Genomic DNA, 25,000 nt, shown 5'->3' on the forward strand with positions numbered 1-25,000 from the left:
TAAACCAAACTGCAGACACCACAGCTTGAGCTTACCTGGCAGCCCTGACTTGTCAATTTTTGCAATACCTTGCCTAGTGACCTGTCTCAAGTCTTCAACCTGTGATTTATCACTAAGGCTTGTATCATACCACCTTCCCAGACTCTTCACTGGTTTCTCCAGAACTGTGGGAATCACCTCTTTATTTATAGCAAACTTCTTATCTATTACCTTCCCTTTAACAAATGAGAGACTCCTAGACTTACTTGACTTCACCTTCATTCTGGCCCATTGCAGATTGCTATTTAACTTATCCAGCAACCTGTTGGTGCATGGAACGGTTGACGTCAAGGTTGTCATGTCGTCCATGAAGGCCCTAATTGGGGGGAGGCGTGGCCCTCCCTGCAACTTCTCCCCACCCACTACCCATTTTGAGGCCCTAATGATGACCTCCATTGCCATTGTAAAAGCAAGTGGGGAGATGGTACATCCCGCCATGATTCCTATCTCGAGTTGTTGCAACCCTGTGGTGTACTCAGCTGTAGTAAAACATAGATGAATATCCAGAAATCCCTAAATTAAACATAAACTGAAAAAGAAATTGCAGAGGCACTCTGATGTTGCAACATTATTTAAAAAGCCTTTAATTTGGTGGTGACTGACCATACCTGCGCTGGTGTCGACTACCCCTCACCATGCTGCTATAGCATAGTGCTGTCATGGACTTCTCATGTGCCACACCGTACAACCCCCCCCCCCCTCTCTCTCCCCTTCTCTCTCTCTCTCAACTCTCCCTCTCTTGCCTATTCTCACTATGGTATACTGTATCAATATATAGTACCACTGATTACTTATTGACATTAACCATTTTGAATTACTAACCCACTCTACATCTCTCTTTCTTCCCCCTTAGCTCACTTGTGAGTTATATCATCACCAGTCATCAGCCATCCGTGTGCTTGGCCCTCTTCTCACCCATCTCACCTGAAGTCCCACCCCTATGACTGCCCTATCATCTCACCTGAAGTCCCACCCCTATGACTGCCCTATCATCTCACCTGAAGTCCCACCCCTATGACTGCCCTATCATCTCACCTGAAGTCCCATCCATATGACTGCCCTATCATCTCACCTGAAGTCCCATCCCTATGACTGCCCTATCATCTCACCTGAAGTCCCATCCCTATGACTGCCCTATCATCTCACCTGAAGTCCCACCCCTATGACTGCCCTATCATCGCCTACTACTGTCCCCCTACCTGGATTCCTGGCCCGTACAGCCTAGCGACCCATCACCTGCCTATGACAACTCTGCCCGGATTCCTGGCCCGTACTGCCGACCCACCACATGCCCTTTGACAACTCCTTTTCCCCTGGACAATTCCAACGCTGGACTATTTGAACTTTCTGACACTAAATTAGGATTAATACATTATCATACCGGATATGTAATCATCCCACCTCTTGTAACTTTCACCTCAGGTGGCTTTAAACACCATGTCCTATTCTCTACACCTGACTATCATATGCATTTGTCATGTATACAGACCTTACTGTCCTGTATTTGACCCTAGGCAGATGGGTCAGGCCCTTGAGTCGTGGATCTGCTCGAGGTTTCTTCCTATATGTATCTCCAATTCTAGGGATTTTTCCCCTGTTACCCCTGTTACCCCTGGGCCTTCTTTTCTTTTCTTTTTTTTTTTTTTCTCTGATTGTCTAACACTCTGTAAAGCGCTATGATACATGTGTAATGTTTTGGCGCTCTATAAGCACAATTACATTGAAATTGAAATTAATTTAACATGACAAGAACTGGTAAAAAGCACATGGGCCTACGTGTTATGGCCATATGCCCTGATGAAGGCCAATATGCCCTGAATCATTTTTCAACCTCAGAGTGCATCTGCAATTTCTTTCTTGGATTCTCACTTGACCTATCACAGAAGAGCACCTGAATAAGGTATCTGAAGTCTCCTGAGCGCCGAAGCTCCTTTGTGTCTTCTTAAACATAAATGTTCTTTCCTGGAAGCCAGGCCCTTGTTATGATGACATTAGGTGATACTTAAATTGATATGAAAAACATATTATTTTAATCACAAAAGGCTAGTATAATTGTTGAACTTCCAGCCTTGAAAACAAGTGCCCCCTCAAATAAAATCTGTGCCCCTTTATGTGACCGCCACATTATGTTTCTATTTCATTACTACAGTATGTCATGTGGTCTTTTTACATTAGTTAACCTACATGCAGCGTCAGAAAACTGATACAGCCAGGGTAGGCCTACTTGTCTCGTTGTCTCACAAACACACACACACACACACACACACACAAACACACACACACACACACACACACACACACACACACACACACCCTCCTTCCCCTCCGTGCACATTATGAGTCAAAACAATCTTGCAACACGGTCGAATGACCGTTCAGCTCAGTGTTCACTAAAGTATCATCAACACTGCAGTGCAAATGAAGTTCAATACTTATGCATGCAAATGAACAACATTGTTCTTATCCTTACAAAATCAATCACAGAGTTAAAACTCTTTAAACAGGCAACGCTACCAGCAAATAGCAACATGCATGTAAGAACCTTATTTGGTAAGATAATGTTAGAACACAACTTGTCAACTACTCACAGATAATATTAGTCTACTATTAATTAATTGGAACTGTGACATTAAATATTTGCACCACCAACCCCTTCAGATATGGCAGTTGCATTCTCTTATCACTGTACTCTACAGCCAATAATCAGTTGGATACTGTAAATGAAGTTTTCAGCGAAAGTTGCAGCGAATGGCTGTGTAGCCTAAACAGTTGAGAATAGTCAGCTGGAGAAGTTAACAACGTTACCAGTGAGAGTAGCAGCACAGGGGAGTAAGAGAAAGGAACTAGGAACCAGGGACAATAATCTAGCAAAAGGTCATGAAGAGATTCATTTTCAACAAGTAGCTCCCTCTACTGCACTTTGAAGAAGGCAACTATAGTCACACTGATAAGGGCTTCGGTGATGTCGCATATTGCACGCGCAGTTGCCAATCCGTGATCAGAGTGCAATCGCAGTATTTGCGGTTATAAAATTGGTTTTGATCACATCGCGATATTATCGCAAATCATCCAGCCCTAGTGATGTACATGTTCACTAAGAAAAAGCCACAGAAATCCAAGCTTTCCTGTATTGATTTTTTCTTGGTGATACTACTGATGATGTGATAAACTCATTCTAGGGAGTTTTTTTTCTCGCCCTTGTTACCCATGGGCCTTCCTTCTTTCTTTCTTCCTCTTCTTTTTCTCTGATTGCCTACATTCTGTAAAGCGCCATGATACATGTGTAATGTTTTGGCGCTATATAAGCACAATAAATTGAAATTGAATAAAATCTTTGGAGAGTGGAGATCAGACTGTAGCTTAATGGAGAACAAAACCACTGAATAAAATCTGCTTTCTCACCTCACTGTTTCATGGGTTTAAGAATCTACTAGATTTTGACACTTGCATTACCTTTACTGTTGCAAATCTCAACACCAAACATCACAAACAAAACTAAATTTAAACTAAAAATTAGCTCTAAGCTCATTACTAGAGTGGCATTTGGGATGACAGGATATTGTCATTGTGGTGGCCCTGATCATAGGGTGTCCTGCACACACAATGTCCCAGATTACAGGTTTACTTACAGTGCTGATGTGACCACTGGAACCAGCCTCTGAAGAACTTCATCTGGACTGAGGAGTTCAGTCTGATCAATCTCTGGTGTCTTTATATACTTCTGCAGGTCAAACTCATCCAGCTGCTCCTCTGGAATCTTAAATGTAAATCTCCTAGTCTCCCACTCTCCTGGTATGAGCGTGTCTACAGACAGAGTTCTAGAGCTCCTGTCAATCTTCTCCACTACAGCATGGCGATTCAGCTCATTCAGACAGTAGAACAGGTTGATCATTCTGCCTGAATTATTTTGATCTCTGATCTTCTGTTTGACATACTGGACTGTTTGCTCTGAGCTCTGTGGTTGACTTCTTGTCTGTGGCAGTAGGTGCATTAATAGATTCTGATTGGACTCCAGTGAGAGGCCCAAAAGGAAGCGGAGGAAAAGGTCCAGGTGTCCATTCTCACTCTGTAAGGCCAGGTCCACTGCAGTCTTGTGTAGATCATGCAGTGTTGCAGCTCTGAATAGGGCAGAGAGCTGAGAGGTTTGATGTTGGTCAGTCATGCTTCTCTCTCTGTTTTCAAAGCAGAGGAACACATATAAAGCTGCAAGAAACTCTTGAATGCTCAGGTGCACAAAGCTGAACACCTTCCCCTGGTACAGCCCAGACTCCTCTCTGAAGATCTGAGTACACACTCCTGAGTACACTGATGCTTCTGTAACATCAATGCCACATTCTTTCAGGTCTTCCTCATAGAAGATCAGATTGCCTTCTTCCAGCTGTTGGAAAGCCAGTTTCCCCAGTTTAAAAATCATCTCTTCATCTGTCTCTTTTCTCTCTGTGTACTTGGTATTTTTTATGCTTGTCTGAATGATCAGGAAGTGAGTGTACATTTGAGTGAGAGTTATTGGCATTTCTAGTTTTTCTGATTCACATGTTCTCTCTACCACAGTGGCTGAAATCCAGCAGAAGACTGGAATGTGGCACATGATGTAGAGGCTCCTGGATGACTTCAAGTGTCTGATGGTTTTGAAGGACAGGTTCTCATCACTGACTCTCTTCCTGAAGTACTCCTCTTTCTGTGGGTCATTGAATCCCCTTATTTCTGTAACCTGGTCCACACACTTAGGAGGGATCTGACTGGCTGCTGCTGGCCGGGTGGTGATCCAAAGGAGAGCAGAGGGAAGCAGATTCTTCTTGATGAGGTTTGTCAGCAGCACGTCCACTGAGGCTGGCTCTGTCACATCACAACAACTCAGCTTGGAATGGAAATCTAGATTAAGTCGACACTCATCCAGACCATCAAAGATGAACATGATTCTGTGCTTTGAGCTGGTGAAGATTTTTGAATCTCTAATTTCTGGGAAAAAGTGTTGAATAAGCTCCACCAGACTGAGTTTCTTGTTCTTCATCAGGTTCAGTTCTCGGAAAGGAAGAGGAAATATGAAGTGGACATCCTGATTGGTTTCTCCTTCAGTCCAGTCCAGGATGAACTTCTGCACAGAGACTGTTTTCCCAATGCCAGCCACTCCCTTTGTTAGCACTGTTCTGATGGGTTTGTGTTCTCTTTGAGTCTGATGATGCATCCAAAAAATCCGACCAGACCAATCATCGTCCAATAAGGGTTTAAAGATGTTACTGCATTTGATTGGTCTGCCTCGTGCTGCTTCTCTCCAGGATGCTCTCTCTATCTGTCTGACCTCATGTTCATCATTGACCCCTCCTCTTCCCTCTGTGATGTAGAGATCTGTGTAGATCTCCTGGAGGAGTCTGGATTCTCCCAGATTAGGTATTCCCTCAACCAGATGCTGAAACGTGCTCTTCAATGTGGATCTGAATTTCTCATGGACCTCTGCCTCCTCTGGTGTCCATCTGGATCAATGACAGAATCACAAATACACCTCTGTTGTTAACAAAGTATCATCACAATATTCCTACATTAGCTCTGCTAGATTCAGAATGCATATGAATTAATTTAAAATGATTAAAGTAATGTAATGTGAAAAGGCTCATACTGTAATGTAATGTGAACATGCAGGGAGATTGTACACTAACACACACTGGCATACATGGAGATGGTTTGCAGGGGGATGGCAGACAGTAGAGATTATTTGACTCATATGCTCATTATTAAGACATACGGGTTCCTTTACATACAACACATAAACAGAATAAATGTCATTAGGTTACAGTAACAATGAATGCAGCGTTCAGAATAGCCATTCTTAGGGATGAACCGATACCATTACATTTGTGTACTTGCTGATAACGAGTACCGATATTGATATTTCTACCACAAAATAACTAGCATCAAATTGCGATGAATTGGAACATGTTTCATGGTTGTTACAATAAGCCTAAAGTAAATATAAATAATAATGAATATCAAATAAAATATAAACTAGCAGGATATTTCAAAAGAAAAAGAAATTTTGTCTAAAAGAAGTCTCCACATCTTACTTAAACAAATTATTAACTAGACTATTTTGCAGTCTCTCACAACAAACATGATCACCCATCACCCTAGACTGTAGAGAGTGTAAAGGTGGTGTGGCTGCTTTCAGTGTGTGGGTCGAGTGAGAGCAAGTATGTGAGAGAGTACTAGTGCTACTGCCGCAGAGTGCGTTTACTGATCGCTGCCAAAGCAGATTTAGTGAAGGTGATTTATGCATTGTTTACGCTATTGGCCATTGAATACAGTGGTGATTTCTCACACAATATGTCTTGCATCTGCCTGTTGCTCATGACCTACAGTTGAAGTGAATTGGGTGCTGACTTCAGTCTTGGAGCATATAATGATCCGCCTAACGTTACAGTCTGGAGTTGAGGCAGGAAAGGGTGACATATTTCTCAGTAAAATTGACAAAATGTGAGTTAACAAAACCCTATGCAAATTAGATTAATCCACTGAAACGGAAACTCGACAAAGTTTGTTTTGTAGGCGACTTATCCCCGAGCAGGCTACAGTACATGAAAGCATAGTGGCAGTTTCTTAAGAGCAGCAGCTAAGCTACTATGATTTAGGGGCAACGGTGTAATGAGGTGGTATCGGTGGGTGGTATTGGTGATTATGTATGAGTATGAGTATATGGGCCCAGTATCGGCCCCATCCCCAATGCCAGTATCGGTATCAGTATTGGACCCAAGGTTTTGGAGACTGCCTGACAGAATGTCCTGATCCATGATCTCACCTGTGTTCTACAGAGTCCCTCTGCATCTCGTCTGTCCTCTTGGACTCTGTGCCTGACGCCCCCTGCTGGACACTGTTAACACAACATGACACTAAAAGGTGAGTGTTCTCACATCTCCCTCAGAAAGACCACACTGATCAACACACACACACACACACACACACACACACACACACACACACACACACACACACACACACACACACACACACACACACACACACACACACACACACACACACACACACACACACACACACACACACACACACACACACACACACACACACGTCAGCGGTATAGTACATACACTGTAGTACACACACATATGATTGCTGTAGCAACTTAATCTCCCTCAGAAAAGCCATGTGTGCATGTTACACTATGTTCAAATGAACACTGGAAATAACATTATGCAATTCATAACTAAATAAGAAAATCATGCATATCATAAAAAACAGATGTAAAATACACATTCAGACAATAATGTTCCTTTACTTCCTATCTTCTAGTCACATCCAAACCTCCACTCCAACACTAGTGTCTTATAGTCACATCCAAACCTCCACTCCAACACTAGTGTCTTATAGTCACATCCAAACCTCCACTCCAACACTAGTGCCTTATAGACACATCCAAACCTCCACTCCAACACTAGTGTCTTATAGTCACATCCAAACCTCCACTCCAACACTATAGTGTCTTATAGTCACATCCAAACCTCCACGCCAACACTTGTGTCTTATAGTCACATCCAAACCTCCACTCCAACACTAGTGTCTTATAGTCACATCCAAACCTCCACTCCAACACTAGTCACAATACTTTCTGCCCTCCATAAAGACTGACCTGTCAGAGTCAGATGAAGACACGCCCACTTTGGAGTCTCTGCTCCTCTTCTTCTTCCCATCTGGATCATAGTCCATCTCGTCTGGAAACACACACACACACACACACACACAGTTGATACAGTGTATTTATGTAGTCCTAACGTTAGAGCACTGTGGAGGGCAGTCTGTGAATCCAAATACACTTTTTGTCAAATGTAGCTACTTGCCGCTTGTGATCCTCTAGCTCAGTGTTTCTCAAAGTGTGGTCCGGGGACCACTGGTGGTCCGTAAGCTATCTCAAGTGGTCCGCGAGCAGACGTGGTAAAATATAATATAGATGAGTTGTTTGCAATATTGAACCAACTTGTATGTAAATCCAAACAGTTCTGCAACAACGCTGCCTATGTAAGCTACACAAATTTAAATCGTATTAATTGAATTCTCTGACACAATAAGCAAGGTGCAAAGACATTAAGTGGTTCAGTGAGTAGGCCTATTGTGTAATATACTGTTGAAGTAGATCAACTGTTTGTTTTTTTTAGCTAGGTGGTCCGTGAGGGTTTTTTTTATTGGTTAAGTGGTCCTTGGTCTGAAAAAGTTTGAGAAACACTGCTCTAGCTGTCTATTCTGTGTGTGCACTCAAAAATCACGGTCTGAGCTCTGAAATGGGAAACCAACTGGAACAGTGTTTGTCTACTCTAGATTTGGACCTTGACATTCACTATTCCAGCCAATCAGCACACTTCTTCAGGAGGAAGTTAACTGATCCACTATTGACCAGAGATCAACAACCTTTGTGGTGGTGGTAGTGTAGTGGTTAAGGAGCTGGGCTAGCGTGCAGTAACCTAAACAAATTGTGGGTTCAATTCCTGGCTTCCACCGTTGTGCCCTTGAGCAAGGCACAAACCCAAGTTGCTCTGGGGACAATGTAATCCCTTGTGATATAGTTGACATATGTAAGTCACTCTGGACAACAGTGTCTGCTAAATGAATAAATGTAAAGTCAGATTCCAGAAAGTAAAACTGTAAGTCCGTGTAGTAAGGAAGCAAATATAATCAAAGTAAATGTACACTTACGAGACATGGATGGCTGTAGATTCTTTTCCTTCTGAGTGCGTTTGACTTGAGAGGAAGGTCCTGCTTGATCTTCCTCTTCCTCCTCCCATTCCTTCCTCTCGCTGGTGATGTCCCCTCTCCACTTCCTTTTACTCATGTTTGTCTTTCTCTCTGTATCTTTCTCTTAGCTCCTAACATCTGTCTGTGGTACACCTTTATGGAATGCAACAGACCCTGAAAGTGATAAAGAAAACAACAAGATTCATTAAAGCAAGAACACAAACAAAGTCCGACTACTTTCTGATGGCAGTGCACCATTTTAGGCCTTTATCCCTATTGATAGCATTTCTGATTTGATGTAGAATTCTTTGTAGACACACAGACACAAGACCGCCGTCTCGCAATCCGGAGAAATAATCTTTACGGCTCCCATTGACTTACATTGAACACATGTAAACAAAACGTCAATGTGCTCAAACTAACGCCGCTGACTTATGCCAGCAACCATTTCACTTATATACAGCAAAAATAACAGAATTTGGATCAAGCAACGTGGAGAAATCTCGGGAGGAAGAAAATTGCCGCTTTGTGACGGGGAGTGGATTGCATTTCCCCTTGTCCATGAGTCACTACCTTGGTGGCCGTTATCCCTTTCTTGTCAGAGTAATTACATTCAAAAACATACCTTCATATTGCATCACAATTTATAAAGGAACGAAATTTAAAAAGAAAAACGCAGTATGTCAGAGGGATTACACCAACAATTAGTAAGAAAAAACAAGAGTTCTACCGTAATTTCCTGTTAAATTAAATATTTCATGGCGCTATTGCGCTGCACGGCCACCAGATGACACCATTTTACTGCTTGCTTATACATCCAAAAAAGGCCCGAAATGCAGTGAAATGCCGCCATCTAGTCGCCTGAAATACATATTGTAGCCAATTATATTAGAAAAGAAGCGACCGTCGAATAATCTTGTACTTCCTTCTCAAGTATTCATGTAATCCATCTGATATATCGTGTTTTTCTTTTTAATCTTAGTTCCTTTATAAATTGTAGAGTATCATTAAGGTACGTTTTGGAATGTAATTACTCTGACATTCGACATTAAGCGACCACAAATTTAGGCAATGGGCACTGTCTTAAGGGCTGACACTTTGCATAAAATTTCTCCTTACTGCTTAAGCCAAATTCTGTTATTCATGCTCTATATATACTGTACCAAAATGTTGTTTATTATCAAAGTGAAATGGTTGCTGGCATAAGTCAGCGGCGTTAGTTTGAGCACGTAATTGACGTTTTGTTTACATGTGTTCAATGTAAGTCAATGGCAGCTGGAAATCGGTAAATAGCGGTGACCAAACATTAGGCTTGTTCGAGATCAACTGCGTCTGACTTTGTCTGGCTTTCTGTATCAACGTGATCTTCAGAGGCCAGCCAGGAGGAGCTACAACAGAGGGCAGCTCATCCCGGACAGACAGGCTACAGTCTGCCTGATGTGACTCGCGGGAGACATCGTGGAAGATATTGCGGAATTTTGTTTGCAATAAATACAGCATACTGTAACTTTCATTCTTTCTCATTAAAATGAGCATGATGACTGACGAAATAAATTCTTATGATGTTGTTTAAATAAACCACTGTTGTCATACAGTTAACAGGCCTGCATTGTAGCACATATATTCCATATCAAGTGTTTTCCCTATATGTGTGTCTATCAATTTAACCAACAGCAGAAAATAACAGAATATCCAAAAGTTTTCAGTAGTCTAGCCTACCATTGTTGCAGAAATCACATGGTATCCCTTCGATTTTGGTTCATTTTCGCATATTCCAACATAAGGAAGCAGCATGAGACCCGTCAAAATCGTCATGAGGAGATTTCCTCCCAAATGCCCCCATCACGTCTTTGAACTGACGTCATGAGGGCGTGTTTCAGCTCGTGCAGATTGTGGAAGGCAACTGCAAGATCTGTCTGCAGGCTAAGACTCCTGCGATATTTTGAGGTCATGTGACATGGTGATACCAGTAAGCATTGCATCCATCCCAGTATGCATTGTGTTCAACCCAGCATGCATCACATCAAGTCAGATCTGCACAGATTTGCATGAAGACGAACAAGCCTATTTAGAGACGAGTGACCATCGCAGGAAGTGCATCATAACAAAGGGATGCCAGACCCTCTTGTAACAACTGTACGGTGATTGTAGAAAAGCATAGATATATACACTAGATGTCGCCTTCTGCTTCTCAGCATGCGTCAACACCGCCGCCATCTTTGTACAGGGATCTGAAGCGCTAAACTAGTTCTCCTGTATTGTCAGCGTTACCTATTTAGCGACGTTTGGCCATCCCCAGCGATAGAAAACCTTTTTAGCGATTAGCGACAAATTTGGGAACTTCTCACAATGATGGCAGATCGGCTTCTTTGTTGTTGAAACGTAAGAAAATCACCTTTCATGGCTTTGTCATTTATGAATTCAGCTACATCTCGTTTGCCCATGGCACTGACCCATGATTATAAAAGTAACGACTGGCGTAGCCTATGTAGTAGCAGAGGTAAATGTTCTACAGATCTACAGCAACTTCTGGTGAGATTACAACTTACATGAGTAAACGAGACGAGGGGTATGTGGCCTCAACCAGAGCCTGTCTAGAAGAGCCTGTTTACTTTCATTGTATCGAACCTGGTTGCAGTTTACTCATTGTTCCTCTAGGGGCCGCCGCTAGCTAGTGCAGAATGAATGGGAGTCTATGGGGCTAGACGGGTAAAATGTATTTTTATGATCGTCTTAAGCTTAGTTTTCTCTAGACTCAACCATAAATACATGCCTGTCAGTTGGAACAACCCAAAAAACTAGATAATTGCTTGAGATTTTGACGATTTATGGTGATTTTATTTTCGCTAGATCTTTGCCCAGATTGACGCTAATGCATTATAGAGGAGTGGATCACTGAAGCAAGATGGCGTCTCGATTGACGCATTCGTTCCAATGAACAGCAGTATTCAAGGCGACATCTAGTGTATATGTCTATGGTAGAAAAGGCTTGGACTGTTCCGTGCATTTGCCGCGATATATCATTTGTCGCGATATTTTCTTTGTTAGATTTACGTATTTCCTGTTTAGTTTTCTCTCTGCCAGTGCCTGCAGTAATGAGCAGACGTGCAAGTTTGGTGCTCCAAGAAAGTATAGTTATTTACCTGTTATTCCTGTTGATATCCTGAGTGTCGAGTCATTGATGAAAAGTAAGTTTGTAGAATGTTAATATCGAGTTAATCCATACTGGTATGCAAGAAGTTGCTAACGTAGTTAAACTTGCTCTTGCTGTAATTTCCTTGAAGTAATATAGTGTAACTGTTCTAGGAGATTGTAATAGTTCATGTGTTACCACCTGGTGTTTAGACTGCTGTAAGAACGTAGCATCTCCGAACGGAGAAAAGATTGTACATGTGCCGTTAACGTCATTACACAGTACCGTTTTAAGCCGCTAGATGGCAACATTGACCATGGAATAGTTATAGTCACGAACTAAAGTTCTGCTTCTTAATTTGAAGGGAATTCGTGTTGTATGTGTTACTAGCCTACTATTTCAGATGATAAGCATACTAGTGCATTTATGTATGATGAGCTGCAGAAAGATTATTCGCAAGGAATTAGAATCTAAGTTGTATTTTGTTATTTTCTTTCAGACTATATATATGTATGTGATATGTATACATGTGTGTGCATATTGGCAACTGAATATCAATGCTGGAACAATACAGAGTTAAACCCCATCTTTTCTTCGTCATATATTCTGACCGATATACCATCCAGTATAGTGCCACTACCCTATACACCCGAATCAGTGCAACCTTATAACCTCCCCAATAGTGATACTGCAGACTCATAAAAGTAGTTAGAACATAAGGCCGAAAAACAACAAGTTTCCTCATGCTGCTTCTTTATGTTGGAATGTGCAAAAATGTACAATCAAGAGGATGCCTTCTTGTATGTGATTTCTGCAACAGTGATACTGCAAACGTGTGATACTGCAAACGTGTTGATAGCCTATTGTTGATTTTTATGCTGTAGTGGAAAGCATGTCACACAGTAGGCTAGCCTACAGAAAACACTTAATTGATGTGATATAATGATAACTTGTTAAATGTATGCCTACAATGAATTCTTGAATTTCCCCTGGGGATCAATAAAGTATCTATCTATCTATCTATCTATCTATCTATCTATCTAATGGTTTATTAAACATTATAGTCATTTATTTCGTCAGGCATCATGTTCATGTTAATGAATAGGAAGGACATTTAAACCATAGCCATAAACCAAAATTTTGCGCAATATCTGCCGTTAGTCCAGTGTTTCTCAAACTTTTTTTCTGGGGACCCACTTTTTAAAAATGACAGACTATCGCGACCCAACTCGTGACTGTTGTAATTAACAAACTAGATCAGTGGTTCTCAAACTTTTTCTTTCATTCCCCACTTTGATCAAGGGGGCATTCTCGAGCCCCACCTGTCCCTCATCGCTCTAAGAAAGTGGTAGGTCAAGCTTAAAATTGTCAAATTTATTTTTAATAAAATAAATTTTATTTAAGTTCTAAATATATCCTCTTCAACAGAGTTAAAATCAGCTGGTGCTGCATATATAATATATACATAAGACACATATTTCTGTTTTCCAGCAACATATTAGGAAGCATAGGTCATTTTACAGCATTGTACAATATATTCAATGAAATACCAACATGCTGCATTAATGGATCCATAATCCAGTCATACTGATCACTGCTGGTTGGGAAATATTTTTGAAATAAACTTTGCAGGGATGTGATGTAGGCCTACTGTTTAATACATGGGATCACTCCCAGTGACTCCCAATCAGACGTTTCAGCGATTTCGCTCAGAAATCTCAAAGGCATATACTGTCGCGATCGAGGCGCCTGTCCCATACTCAAGTGTTTTTGGTGAATCCAGTAATCCTATTTGCTAGGTGAGGTAGGTGCTAGTCTTTGCCTTGTAACTGGACATTTAACTCAAATGTATCGCTAAGATAGACCAGCTTCGTCAAGAAATGTTCATTAGTGAACGTGCTTGCAGATTCAAACATGCGCTCTTCCTCCAAGAAGAGGCGACTCGGAGCTCAAACGCGCGACAGCACTTTACCTCGGGAAAGCCACCTTGCCTCGCTGTGAAACCGTACAGCCTTTTGGTCAGCTACCATCTCTTCGCAAAGTGCGGAGAATAGACGCGCTTTTAAGGGCTGGGTTTTAATGAAATTCACCACTCTCACAACAACGTTCAAAATCTCATATAGGTCGGGACTAATTAAGCTGCCTTGACACGAGCGCTTCCCTGTGAATAACACAGTGCGTCCATTGCGCATTGGGTGCTACCTGGGCCCAGGCTACAGATAAAAAAAGAAATAAAAAACTCCTGTTTTTCACGTCAGTTCGCGCCCCACCTGGCATGTGGGTCGCGACCCACAGTTTGAGAAACGCTGCCCTAATTGATCTTTACGCGGAAGCCGATGCGCGTATGTGGCTCCAATCGTTGCAGTGTCCGCAGCACCGCTGTAACGTCGACAGATCTCCAGCAACTTCTTTGCAGGCAATTCAACATGTTGAGTCGGAGTCGGAGCCGTAAGGAAAACACAAAGCGACTAAAAGTGGTCGATACATACGTTGACAGTGCTCTGAACTTTGTCCTGTCTGCAGTTACGTTTACCCGGAAATAGCGTTTTTTTTTTTGTAGAAACGCAGCACGCCAATCCTGCCGAACCGAACTTGTTTGCCCACTTGATGGTGTTTGTAGATGGTGTGTGCAGATGTCCGCAGTCTGGTCTGGTCTGTATAGTAGCGAGACAGGTGGTGGGACACTCCAGCTGCCTCTCCTCACCGCGCGTGGAGAGAATGGCATGGACATATGTATGTAGGCTAGCCTATGCTAAGTTAGCGACAGGAAACGATAAACAGAGCGTACGGCTTCATGCCTACTTAAAGGATATATGTGCATTGTATTAAATCGCTTCGGATAAAACCGCCAAAGGCTAAATAAGGAGATGGGGAGCTAACATTGCCTACCTGTACGGCGACCGGGTCCGCGTTGCACTGAGTTGAGTTCCAGAAAAACTTTTACTTTCTGTACTTGATTCCCTGGCTACAATCAGCTTTTTACAATGAGTTGGCTAGAGTTCGCCCCCTGCTGTTCAAATACTATGATTATTCTGCCAGAGTCATTCATAATCACTGTAGTACAATAGCCTATAATGTGTACACATTACATCCTATTTTCTGACAAGGCAATGTCTCTTCAGTAAATTAGCCAAGAAAAAAAACATGCAACTGCATGAGACAGCATATAAAATGTCCACACAGGACCTAAAACAGACCCAACAGAGCTGCCAAATTTTCCATTTGCATATAGCCTATCCAAAGATGTGTGCATGTCCACACACACACTGATGTAGACACGTATGAAAACACACTTAATTATTCCATATTCAGGTGAAATAAGGTTGGACATAGTGTTTTGTTGACAATTAACAATAAATATTAATTTTAACATCATAAATAAACATAATGTCGTAATTTATAAAAAATGTAGGCCTATGACACAATAAAAACATATTTTCTTTATTTCTCTACTTTTCTCTTCCCAAAAACATAACTGCACTGACTAAGGGCCTAATCACTCTGAGGAGACTACGTGTCAGCAGCCCTAATGGCCAACTCACACTGCAAGGCCCTCCGTGTCGAGGTTTCCAAGTGCAAGTGTTTGGAATCACTGCTCCGCAGAAGGGAGTGGATCTAAACGCCCACATGTGACCAGAAGTAGGCCATCACGTCTGAACTCTTGGGATTAGAAGAGTATTTTAAGATATTAATGTTGCTGTCGCTGTGTGAAGTGTGTGTCGCTGCCCTCTCTGCTGTCCTCCTGATCTGAATGCACTGGCTGATCTCCCATAGAGATGAATGGGAATACTAGTCCATCACTGGCTGATCTCCCATAGAGATGAATGGGAATACTAGTCCATCACTGGCTGATCTCCCATAGAGATGAATGGGAATACTAGTCCATCACTGGCTGATCTCCCATAGAGATTGTCAAGTGCCCTCACTATTGTAAGGTTTCACTGTGCAAAACTCCCCACTTGACAAGGCAGCTAATTTCCAGAAGACTTAACAGGATTCCACTCATCACACTTTTGCTCTCTTTTTCTTCTTTATTTTATTTAGACGTTTGATGCAACGTGTATAAACCAGGTGAAAAACCTTTAAACACAAACAAACACCATCTTAGAAAATGGAAACACTACAAATACATTCTGTACAACACATGAGAATTAAGTTCTCAAATTCTCAATGCCCAGAAATAGACCTTATAAATAGGTAGCAAATAGTCTAGCAATATCCTAAATACACACATTAAATACAGAGCACCCATGCAATTAATCAACAGCTTTTAAGAGATACATCTAAATACATAACATTTGAATTGCATTCATCACACATGATTTTAAAAGGCATTAGTTTTAACTGTATTTAGCTACCATAAAATCATTTTTAACTATATTTATTCAACATGGTTTTACCCACTAACATGTATGGTTCACAATTCAATCAATCATTAAAATGACTTGCAAGCAATGGACTACAACAATGCAACAAACGAGGCCCAGTTACATCCAAGAAAATGCAAAGAGCTCACCGGCTGCGTCTTCCTTGAAAGCTTTGTTTTGCACAAACAGTTTTGGTGTTCAGTCCAAACCACCAGATCTCACTCAACTGGCATGCTGCTTGCTCCCACTGCTGCTCTGTAGTGATTCTGTGTGTGTATGTGTGACCCCAAACCCAGTTGATTAGTTGATTACCTTCACCTGGTGCATTCAGGCTGGGAGAGGCACTCAACCTGGTGTATCCAGGCTTTAGGGGTGTGGCCCACAGTTCAGCTCAACAGAGATGAATGGGAATACTAGTCCATCACTAGCTGATCTGATCACTGGCTAAGGGGGCAGCCGTGGCCTACTGGTTAGCGCTTCAGACTTGTAACCTGAGGGTTGCCGGTTCGAACCCCGACCAGTAGGCACGGCTGAAGTGCCCTTGAGCAAGGCACCTAACCCCTCACTGCTCCCCAAGCGCTGCTGTTGTTGCAGGCAGCTCACTGTGCCGGGATTAGTGTGTGATTCACCTCACTGTGTGTTTCACTAATTCATTCATTTGATTAGTGAAGAATAAAATAAAACTGGATGGGACAGTAGTCTATATAACATGTCAGCCTGTGATGTTTCAATGCATTTGCAAATATACAGACACACACATACTGTACACACACACACACAAAGGTATATCAGAAAACACACTCTTATTTATTTCATATGATCAGGTTACTTAAGTATATATACTCTTTTGATCCTGAAGGAAATTTGGTCTCTGCATCTATCATAAAACTGGAAATATTATCTAATGATCATGATAAAGTAAAGTGTTAGTGATTTGTAGACATTATATAATTAACAATAAATATTAACTAACATTACAAACTGAATGTCCACATTAAAATGTAGCCTACACAATACAAATATGTTCTTTGTTCCTTTCCAGTGTCTTTATGCTGTGTACCCCAATACAGAACTGCATTGGCAATTAACATGACATGACAATAATCATAATTTTCAACAATCATAAATAAATCACTTGAAACATTATAGTTTCAGCTTGAAAACAAATATATTATTATAGAAAATAAAGTAATAGGGTAATGAAAATAAAGTCTTTGCTGAGGTTGTGTGAGGTTGTGTCTCTCAGTGGGGCAGTGGCTGGCCATGAACACTGAATCTGTAGACGCAGGAGTACTCAGGGTTACCCCAGTTACTGAGAACCCTCAACTGCACCGCACGATACACATCCTTCACTGAGTCCTGAGAGAGAGAGAGAAAGAGTTAACTATTGAAGAGATGTCGTTGGGCTCCAGTAATTAGGATGGAGAAAAGTTTGCAGGCTTCTGATGATGTCTCACCGGCAGCTCAAAGGTCTGGATGGGCTCGCCATCAGAGTCATACGTAAATCTACCCAGAAACTTCCCCACTCAGGCCCTGGAAGAAGACATGGAAGCAGACAACACACCCACACCATTAACAAATGTGCTCTTTTGTGGTCTTTCTCTATAGAAAGTTATACTTTTTCATTGCCGTAGTGTAAAGTCTGAGGCTTTTGAAACTCACGTAAGCGGTGAACTCTCGCGGGGCGCTGTCGATGCGGCCGGTGGGGGAGAGGCTCTTGGGGATGTGCTCCAAGGTGACGTGTGTGACGCGCACGGGGAGGGACAGGGCGATGGTGAGGAACCCCTCACTGCCTTTAAACGCCCAGCACTTCCCAGGATGCATCTCAGGCTGACACACACGCGCACACACACACACACACACACCTAACCCACATGTTTTAGAGTGTTAGCTGATACTCTTAATGTTTTTCTTTATAATTTGTCATCAGACCTTCCCAAAATGGCTGCTCACCTTGACCGTGATGGCACCAAGTCCTTCCTTCTTCAGGCTGTCTCCCACAGTCCTCCACATGTCCAGTACCAGAAACCTGCACACGCACACACGCACATGTGCACATTAACCAATTACAATGATCTCATCTGGGTTTCATACTCAGGAATTGACGCTATATGTGGTTGGTTCAGAGGCATGTACATAATATGGCAGGTTAGTGGGCCTAAACTGTTGCTAATCTCATGGATGTTGTTCACTAGATACTCAGGGACTCAGCAAGGTGTGGTCTTTTAAATCCTTAAGATGTCTTCATACACACACAGCAGGTGAAAAGGCACGTCTCATAAACACTGACCTTTACTGGCGGCTCAGACTGAGCTGCTGTTGGGCTGTGTGTTGGTATGGTCAGCTGATGTATGGAGGACACACACCCACTACATGAAAGTCTGCTATGGTAGAAATATTCCAGTTTACTTTAGAATCTAAGGGGATGGTGTAAGAGGAACAACTTATTTTGAAATGTCAACAAAACAAAAGAATCAATCATAGATTTGATAAAAAACAGGTTAGTTCACTTCCCAGCCCACTGATCATTGATGACCAAGTAGTGGAGTGTCCAATTTATAATTCCTTGGCACCACCATATGTCAGTCCCTTAAATGGGAGGTCAACACCAACCTCATTATAAACAAAGCCCACCAGAGGCTTCACTTTCTGCGCCAGGTCAGGAAGTTTGGTGCAGCTAGGGTTGCAATGCTCCAATTCCACAGAGCCACAGTGTAGAGTGTGCTAGTCTTCTCCATCACTGTTTGGTATGGTAACTCCAGCTCTTCAGAGAGGAAGCAGTTGGAGAAGGTGGTGCACACCGCATCCACAATCATAGCACATGCCATCCCATCTGTAGCCTTTATCTACGCCACGCGGACTAGCCATAAAGCGCAGAAAGGGCTAGATGACCCCTCCCACCCTGCCAGGTCCCTCATCCGACTACTGCCCTCTGGAAAGAGAGTTCAAAGTCTCAGGGGCAAAACATCCCGCTTTTAGAACAGTACTTTCCCTGCCACTATTAGGCTCCTTAATGCTCAGGCACCTGGCAGAGTAAACCTGTACTAAATGCACCTCTTTCAAATGCACTTTATAGACTGCACAAGACACTTTATGGGAAGTTGCAACAGCACAAGGTCTTTACAGCGTATTACTGGTTTGAATGATTGTCTATGTGATTATATTTTATGTGCTGTATGTTCCTGTGTATGTATCGCCTTTTTTAAACCTGAGGTAGTGGTCCTTTTGATTTGTGTAGGCTACTATGCCATCACCCTGAAGCCACATCTAGGCTATAGGCCTACACCACTTTAACGTTTCTTGTCATGTTAATAATTACAGGACTGTCGTTACGGTAAAACCACCCCAGGATAATTTGTTTCACTTCATTTATTAAATCCTACATCTAGAAGACACAATTTCCTCTAATAAAACTGCCTAGTATCTGGGCTGAGCTTGTTTATTTCTTACCTCCACAGTCCGATGCAAAAGCAATTCTGATCCTTTTTCAGAATGTTCGCGTTTTTTGTACTATCCTGGTTGTTACGTGTCCTGCGGGATATTACCTGTTATTATATTATGACGATGTATAGACTATGACGGAGTCGGACACGATTTCATAAAATTCCATCCATTTACTGAACTCAAAAGTAGGCTACATTTCTTTATAGGGTCGTCTATATTAACACATTGTAGCCCACAGGTCTACTACCCCTTCAAATGTTTCCACTTTAACCACAAACTTATCTTTCGAATAGACCTCACCTGGCTATTCCGTGGCAAAAGATAACAAGCTCATAATTGGACTAGGCCAGGCCTATAGTCTGCATAAATTAGGCTTTCTTGGGTAAACAATTCTAACAAGACAAAATGCCTGTTATACATGTTCAGTTGTATGCACATGTTTGGGCACCCCTGAGCAAAGTTGGTAATGTGTTAAGTGAAAATAAGTAAATAGGTAAATACAACCCTCAGAGCAAATAAACACTATAATAACTATTTCTTCCACTGACTCTGCAGCTAGGTTTTATTTAATGATGTAAAACATGTAAAAGATATACAGTAATTAGGTAAACAAATGCACTATTCCACTTTAAAGTTGCAGAACAAAACAACACCTTGTTATTAAGCCTTACTGAACTCATTAAAGCTTGTTAATAAGCCTTACTGAACTCATTAAAGCTTGTTATTAAGCCTTACTGAACTCATTAAAGCTTGTTATTAAGCCTTACTGAACTCATTAAAGCTTGTTATTAAGCCTTACTGAACTCATTAAAGCTTGTGGCATATTTCAACAGGGTTCCCTCTCTAAGTCAAATGTAAAATTCCATGACTTACTATATAATGAATGGTACAATATACCGACCAAGAGCAGCCACATCATTTTCAAGAATCTCTTACTTTTTTACAGCGGGAGATGAATAAATGGGCATTGAATAAATAATGGATAATACTGTATCCAAACTGTATTAACCACAACTACTCAAGCAAGCAGTAAAGCTAATAACCAGACATCCACCGATTCTGTGTGGAAATATATTTATATTAATGTATTTTAAACTGCTACAATAAAATTCCCTAATATTCCATGACTGCCCCAAAAATGATAAAATCCCCTGACTTTCCATGTCTGGAATAGACTTTCAAAATTCCATGATGATATCCCAGAAATTCCATGATCCGTGGGAACCCTGTTTCAAACAGTAGCCTAAAATGGGGCTTAAAGCAAAGAAAATGACTGTGCCTGAAGAAAATCAAAACTTTATACATAAATGATATACATAATTATCTATTTCAAATCTTAAGCAGCTCTGTCAATGCCTGCACATTTAAGCCTTGAGTAGCCTATAAACTTTAGATTACATTTAATTGAATTGTCTTCAAAAGTGCGAAATAGGAACCCTGAGTGCTACTAGACTGGAGATTTATTTGATTGGCTGTTGCGAAGGGCTACTGTTTCAGCCCCAACGCTGTTCACCTCCACTCTCCTGAATATAGCCGTTTACAGCAACATGATGAAGGGTAGTTTTAGCAACATCCAAAAGTTCACTTTGGTGGACTTTGATCTGCAAGAGAAAGAGAGACAGAGAGAGAGAGAGAGAGAGAGAGAGACAGAGAGAGACAGAGAGATAATGTTATGGTTCAACAATAGTACAAATGTTGTCATTTAACAATGGTAGTTGCACAACAGCACTTTTGGGAAATGCAGACCATCAACGAACACAGAAATATGTGCTTGAAAGTTCGTACCTAATTTGACTGGCATGTATACTGGTCCATTGAAGGTGTTGCCGTAGAGACTGGGGGACACAGCAACTCCACCAGTGTGAGCCGTAATGGAGGACGAGACGGAGGCTGGCTGGACTGGGCTAGAGGAGCCAGAGGGCATCTCCTCTGTGCTGGTAGTGGACACTAAGGAGGAGACAAACAAAAAACAAACAAAAGAGAGGAAGGACATGAACAAACAAATTCAAGCAACTTGTAATAATAATAACAATACGTTTATTTTATATAGCACCTTTCTCAAACCCAAGGTTGCTTTACATGGTAATTGTTGTGATAAATATGATAAATGTTACAAAATAATTAGGCAGAGGAAGGAACATCATGATCAGAGGAAGGGAAATCCCACCCATCCCTCCCAGCAAAATCACACCCTGTGTGTGTGTGTGTGTGTGTGTGTGTGTGTGTGTGTGTGTGTGTGTGTGTGTGTACCTGTGTTTGTCCCCTGGCTGCTGCCCTGTCCTGCGCTCTTGCTGGGCTGGCAGTAGTCGTCTCTGCTGATCCAGGCTGTCCAGATGGGCTCTGTGTGCTGAGAGCTGATGACCTCCATATCAAATTCCTCCTCTGGCTGCTTCATTTTCACCTCACAGAAGTTACTAGTGGAGAGCGGCCACAGGTTCATCTTCTGAGGTTGGATCCTAGATGGACACGATGTCTTGAAATGGACCGTGTCGTTCTGCCACAGCGGGCCCACGACACCGGGTTTGCGGATCCTCACACCCTCTGGTTCCTCCTCCTGCAGGACGGCCCTGATGTGAGCTGGGTCATTGGGCACCAGGTAGGTGTGGAGAACCAGGGGAGCGGTGCGGGTGCAGAAGAGCAGCAGCTCACAGTGGACTTTGGGCGAAAACAGATCCCTCAGGTAATACACCAGCCCTAACAGAGAGAAGGAGGGGTGGAGAAGCCTGGCATGGTGTCGGGTCAGCTCACACTCCTCCACACACACTCCACTCTCCCGCCCATGCAGGACCCTCACAGCGTCACACACAGACGCCTCAGAACCCCCCAAACAGAGGAAATGTGGCAGGTGGATCTCCTCCAGCTCTCCTGACATGACCCTGATGTCCATCAGAGGACCAGCCTGTCTGGACTGCATGTGGGCCAGCTCTTCAGCAAAGACATGCCAGTCTATGAAGCAGTACTGCAGGGTGACTGGACCAGCACACGTCCAGCGCAGACCAGACTCTGGGCACTCATAGCTCCCTGCAGGAGAGCTCAGGCTGTAGGTGAAGACTCTCTCCTCTGTGGAGACTTCAGGCTCCACCAGGACCCAGTGGCCGGAGTCCGGAACTTCAGCACAGGATTCACAGCTCCTCTGTGGGGCATCATTGTGGTGATCCTCCCTTTAACACACACACACACAAACAGAGTTTGAAAACAGAAAGAGCAGCTTAATTATCAGTTTCTCCCTCCAAACATCGGTCAGGTCAAGGTGTTTGTAAATGTGATCTTTCATCTGAGTAGAATGAACATACATACAGTAAGGCGGCAGGACATGTGTGTGTGTGTGTGTGTGTGTGTGTGTGTGTGTGTGTGTGTCCTCAGGCTATGAGTCAGGCTACAGACCCATCCTGTTTTTTGTTTTTAAATATTGTTTATGCCTATAATTGGGCAGGACAGTAGAGAGAGTGACAGGAAGTGAACGGGAGAGAGAGAGAGAGAGAGAGAGAGAGAGAGAGAGAGAGAGAGATGGGGTGAAATGACCCGGGGCACGTGGACCTGAATATGGTATGGACACTGTAACCAGTTGCACCACAGCAACCCCCAGTCCCATCCTTTTTAAAGTCCACCACCATCACACCTGTACCAACGAGAGTGGCGGTCTCATGCCTTAATGACCACAGGCCAGTGGCCCTCACGCCAGTCCTGATGAAGTGATCTGAGGGCCTTATCAAGACACACATCCTGAACATCGTTCCAGCAACCCTGGATCCAATGCAGTTTGCGTACAGGTCAAACAGATCCACACAGGATGCCATCTCACTTGCATTCAATTCTGACACACCTAGAGAATAAGAACAGTTATAATAGTCCGCTTTTTATTGAATACAGCTCAGCTTTTAATATTATCATCCCCACTAAACTCATACACAAACTGCACAACCTGAGTCTCTCTACGCTGCGTAACTGGATACTGAGCTTCCTCACTGCCAGGCCACAGCATGGTTGCCTTGGAAACCACTCCTCCAACACCCTCATCATGAACACTGGAACAGCGCAAGGCCACATACTCAGCCCTATTACACCCTCTTCACACATGACTGTGTCACTGTCCAGCCCAACATCATCATGATAAAGTTGGCGGACGACACCACAGTCATTGGTCTTATGACGGGCGATGATGAATCAGCATACAGGAGGGAGGTGGCAGAACTGGTCACATGGTGTGAGGCTAACAACCTCACACTGAACATCAACAAGACCAAGGAGATGGTGGTGGACATGAGATGGGGTGACCAACTACACCTGCCACCACTACTGTTTGGAGACTCAGAGGTTGAGAGAGTGGACAGCTACACATTCCTGTGTCCACGTGTGCCAAGACCTTAGGTGGACTAAGAATTCGGAACAGCTGGCAAAGACAGCCAATCAGAGGATGTACTTCCTGTGATGTCTAAAGAGATTCAGCATGACACCTGAAATCCTCAACAACTTGTACAGATGCACTGTATCACGTGCTAAGCTGCTGCATGGCTGTGTGATAACTTGTACAGATGCACTGTAGAGCATGTGCTAACCTGCTGCATGGCTGTGTGATAACTTGTACAGATGCACTGTATCACGTGCTAAGCTGCTGCATGGCTGTGTGATAACTTGTACAGATGCACTGTATCACGTGCTAAGCTGCTGCATGGCTGTGTAATAACTTGTACAGATGCACTGTATCACGTGCTAAGCTGCTGCATGGCTGTGTGGTTGGGCAACAGCACAGCACAAGAGAGGAGGGCACTGCAGAGGGTGGTGAGGCTGGCCCAGCAGGTCATTGGGCGGCTCTCCTGTCACTCCAGGACATATACCAAAAGAAGCTCCTCAAATGGGCCAAGAATGTCATCAGTGATCCCACCCATCCCACCCACAAATTCTTCATCCTCATGAAGTCTGGCGCGTCTGATAGCGGAGTGTGGCTGCCAGGACATCCAGACTCAGAGACAGCCTATTCTCTCAGGCTGTGAGACTGATACATGGACAACAGCTACTACCTGTGCCATCTGAACCAGAGCAAGCTCCTGTTGAACTGCTATTGCCAGTGACTTCAGACACTCGTACACAAAGTTACTCTTACTCTGCAGTGCACCTACATACAGTACATACATACATATATACAGACTCGTTACGCATCACATACTGATCTCCATTTTGAAATGGGCTTTTTTTAAAGTACTGTATTTGCTGTGTGTGTGTGTGTGTGTGTGTGTGTGTGTGTGTGTGTGTGTGTGTGTGTGTGTGGGAGAGACACACAGAG

General features: G+C 42.8%; 1 protein-coding gene across 1 annotated transcript in view; it reads right to left on the reverse strand.

Annotated features, from left to right (window-relative positions):
* LOC143137495 (uncharacterized) overlaps window positions 1–25,000 on the reverse strand; it is a 110,108-nt gene that overhangs the window by 55,398 nt on the left and 29,710 nt on the right. The gene's annotated exons all lie outside the window — the stretch shown is intronic.

Source organism: Alosa pseudoharengus, unplaced genomic scaffold, assembly GCF_046254945.1.
Source record: "Alosa pseudoharengus isolate Yale_2024_CS ecotype anadromous, Long Island Sound unplaced genomic scaffold, YU_APseudo_1.1 YU_APseudo_1.1_scf_21, whole genome shotgun sequence".
NCBI classification, from domain to species: domain Eukaryota; kingdom Metazoa; phylum Chordata; class Actinopteri; order Clupeiformes; family Clupeidae; genus Alosa; species Alosa pseudoharengus.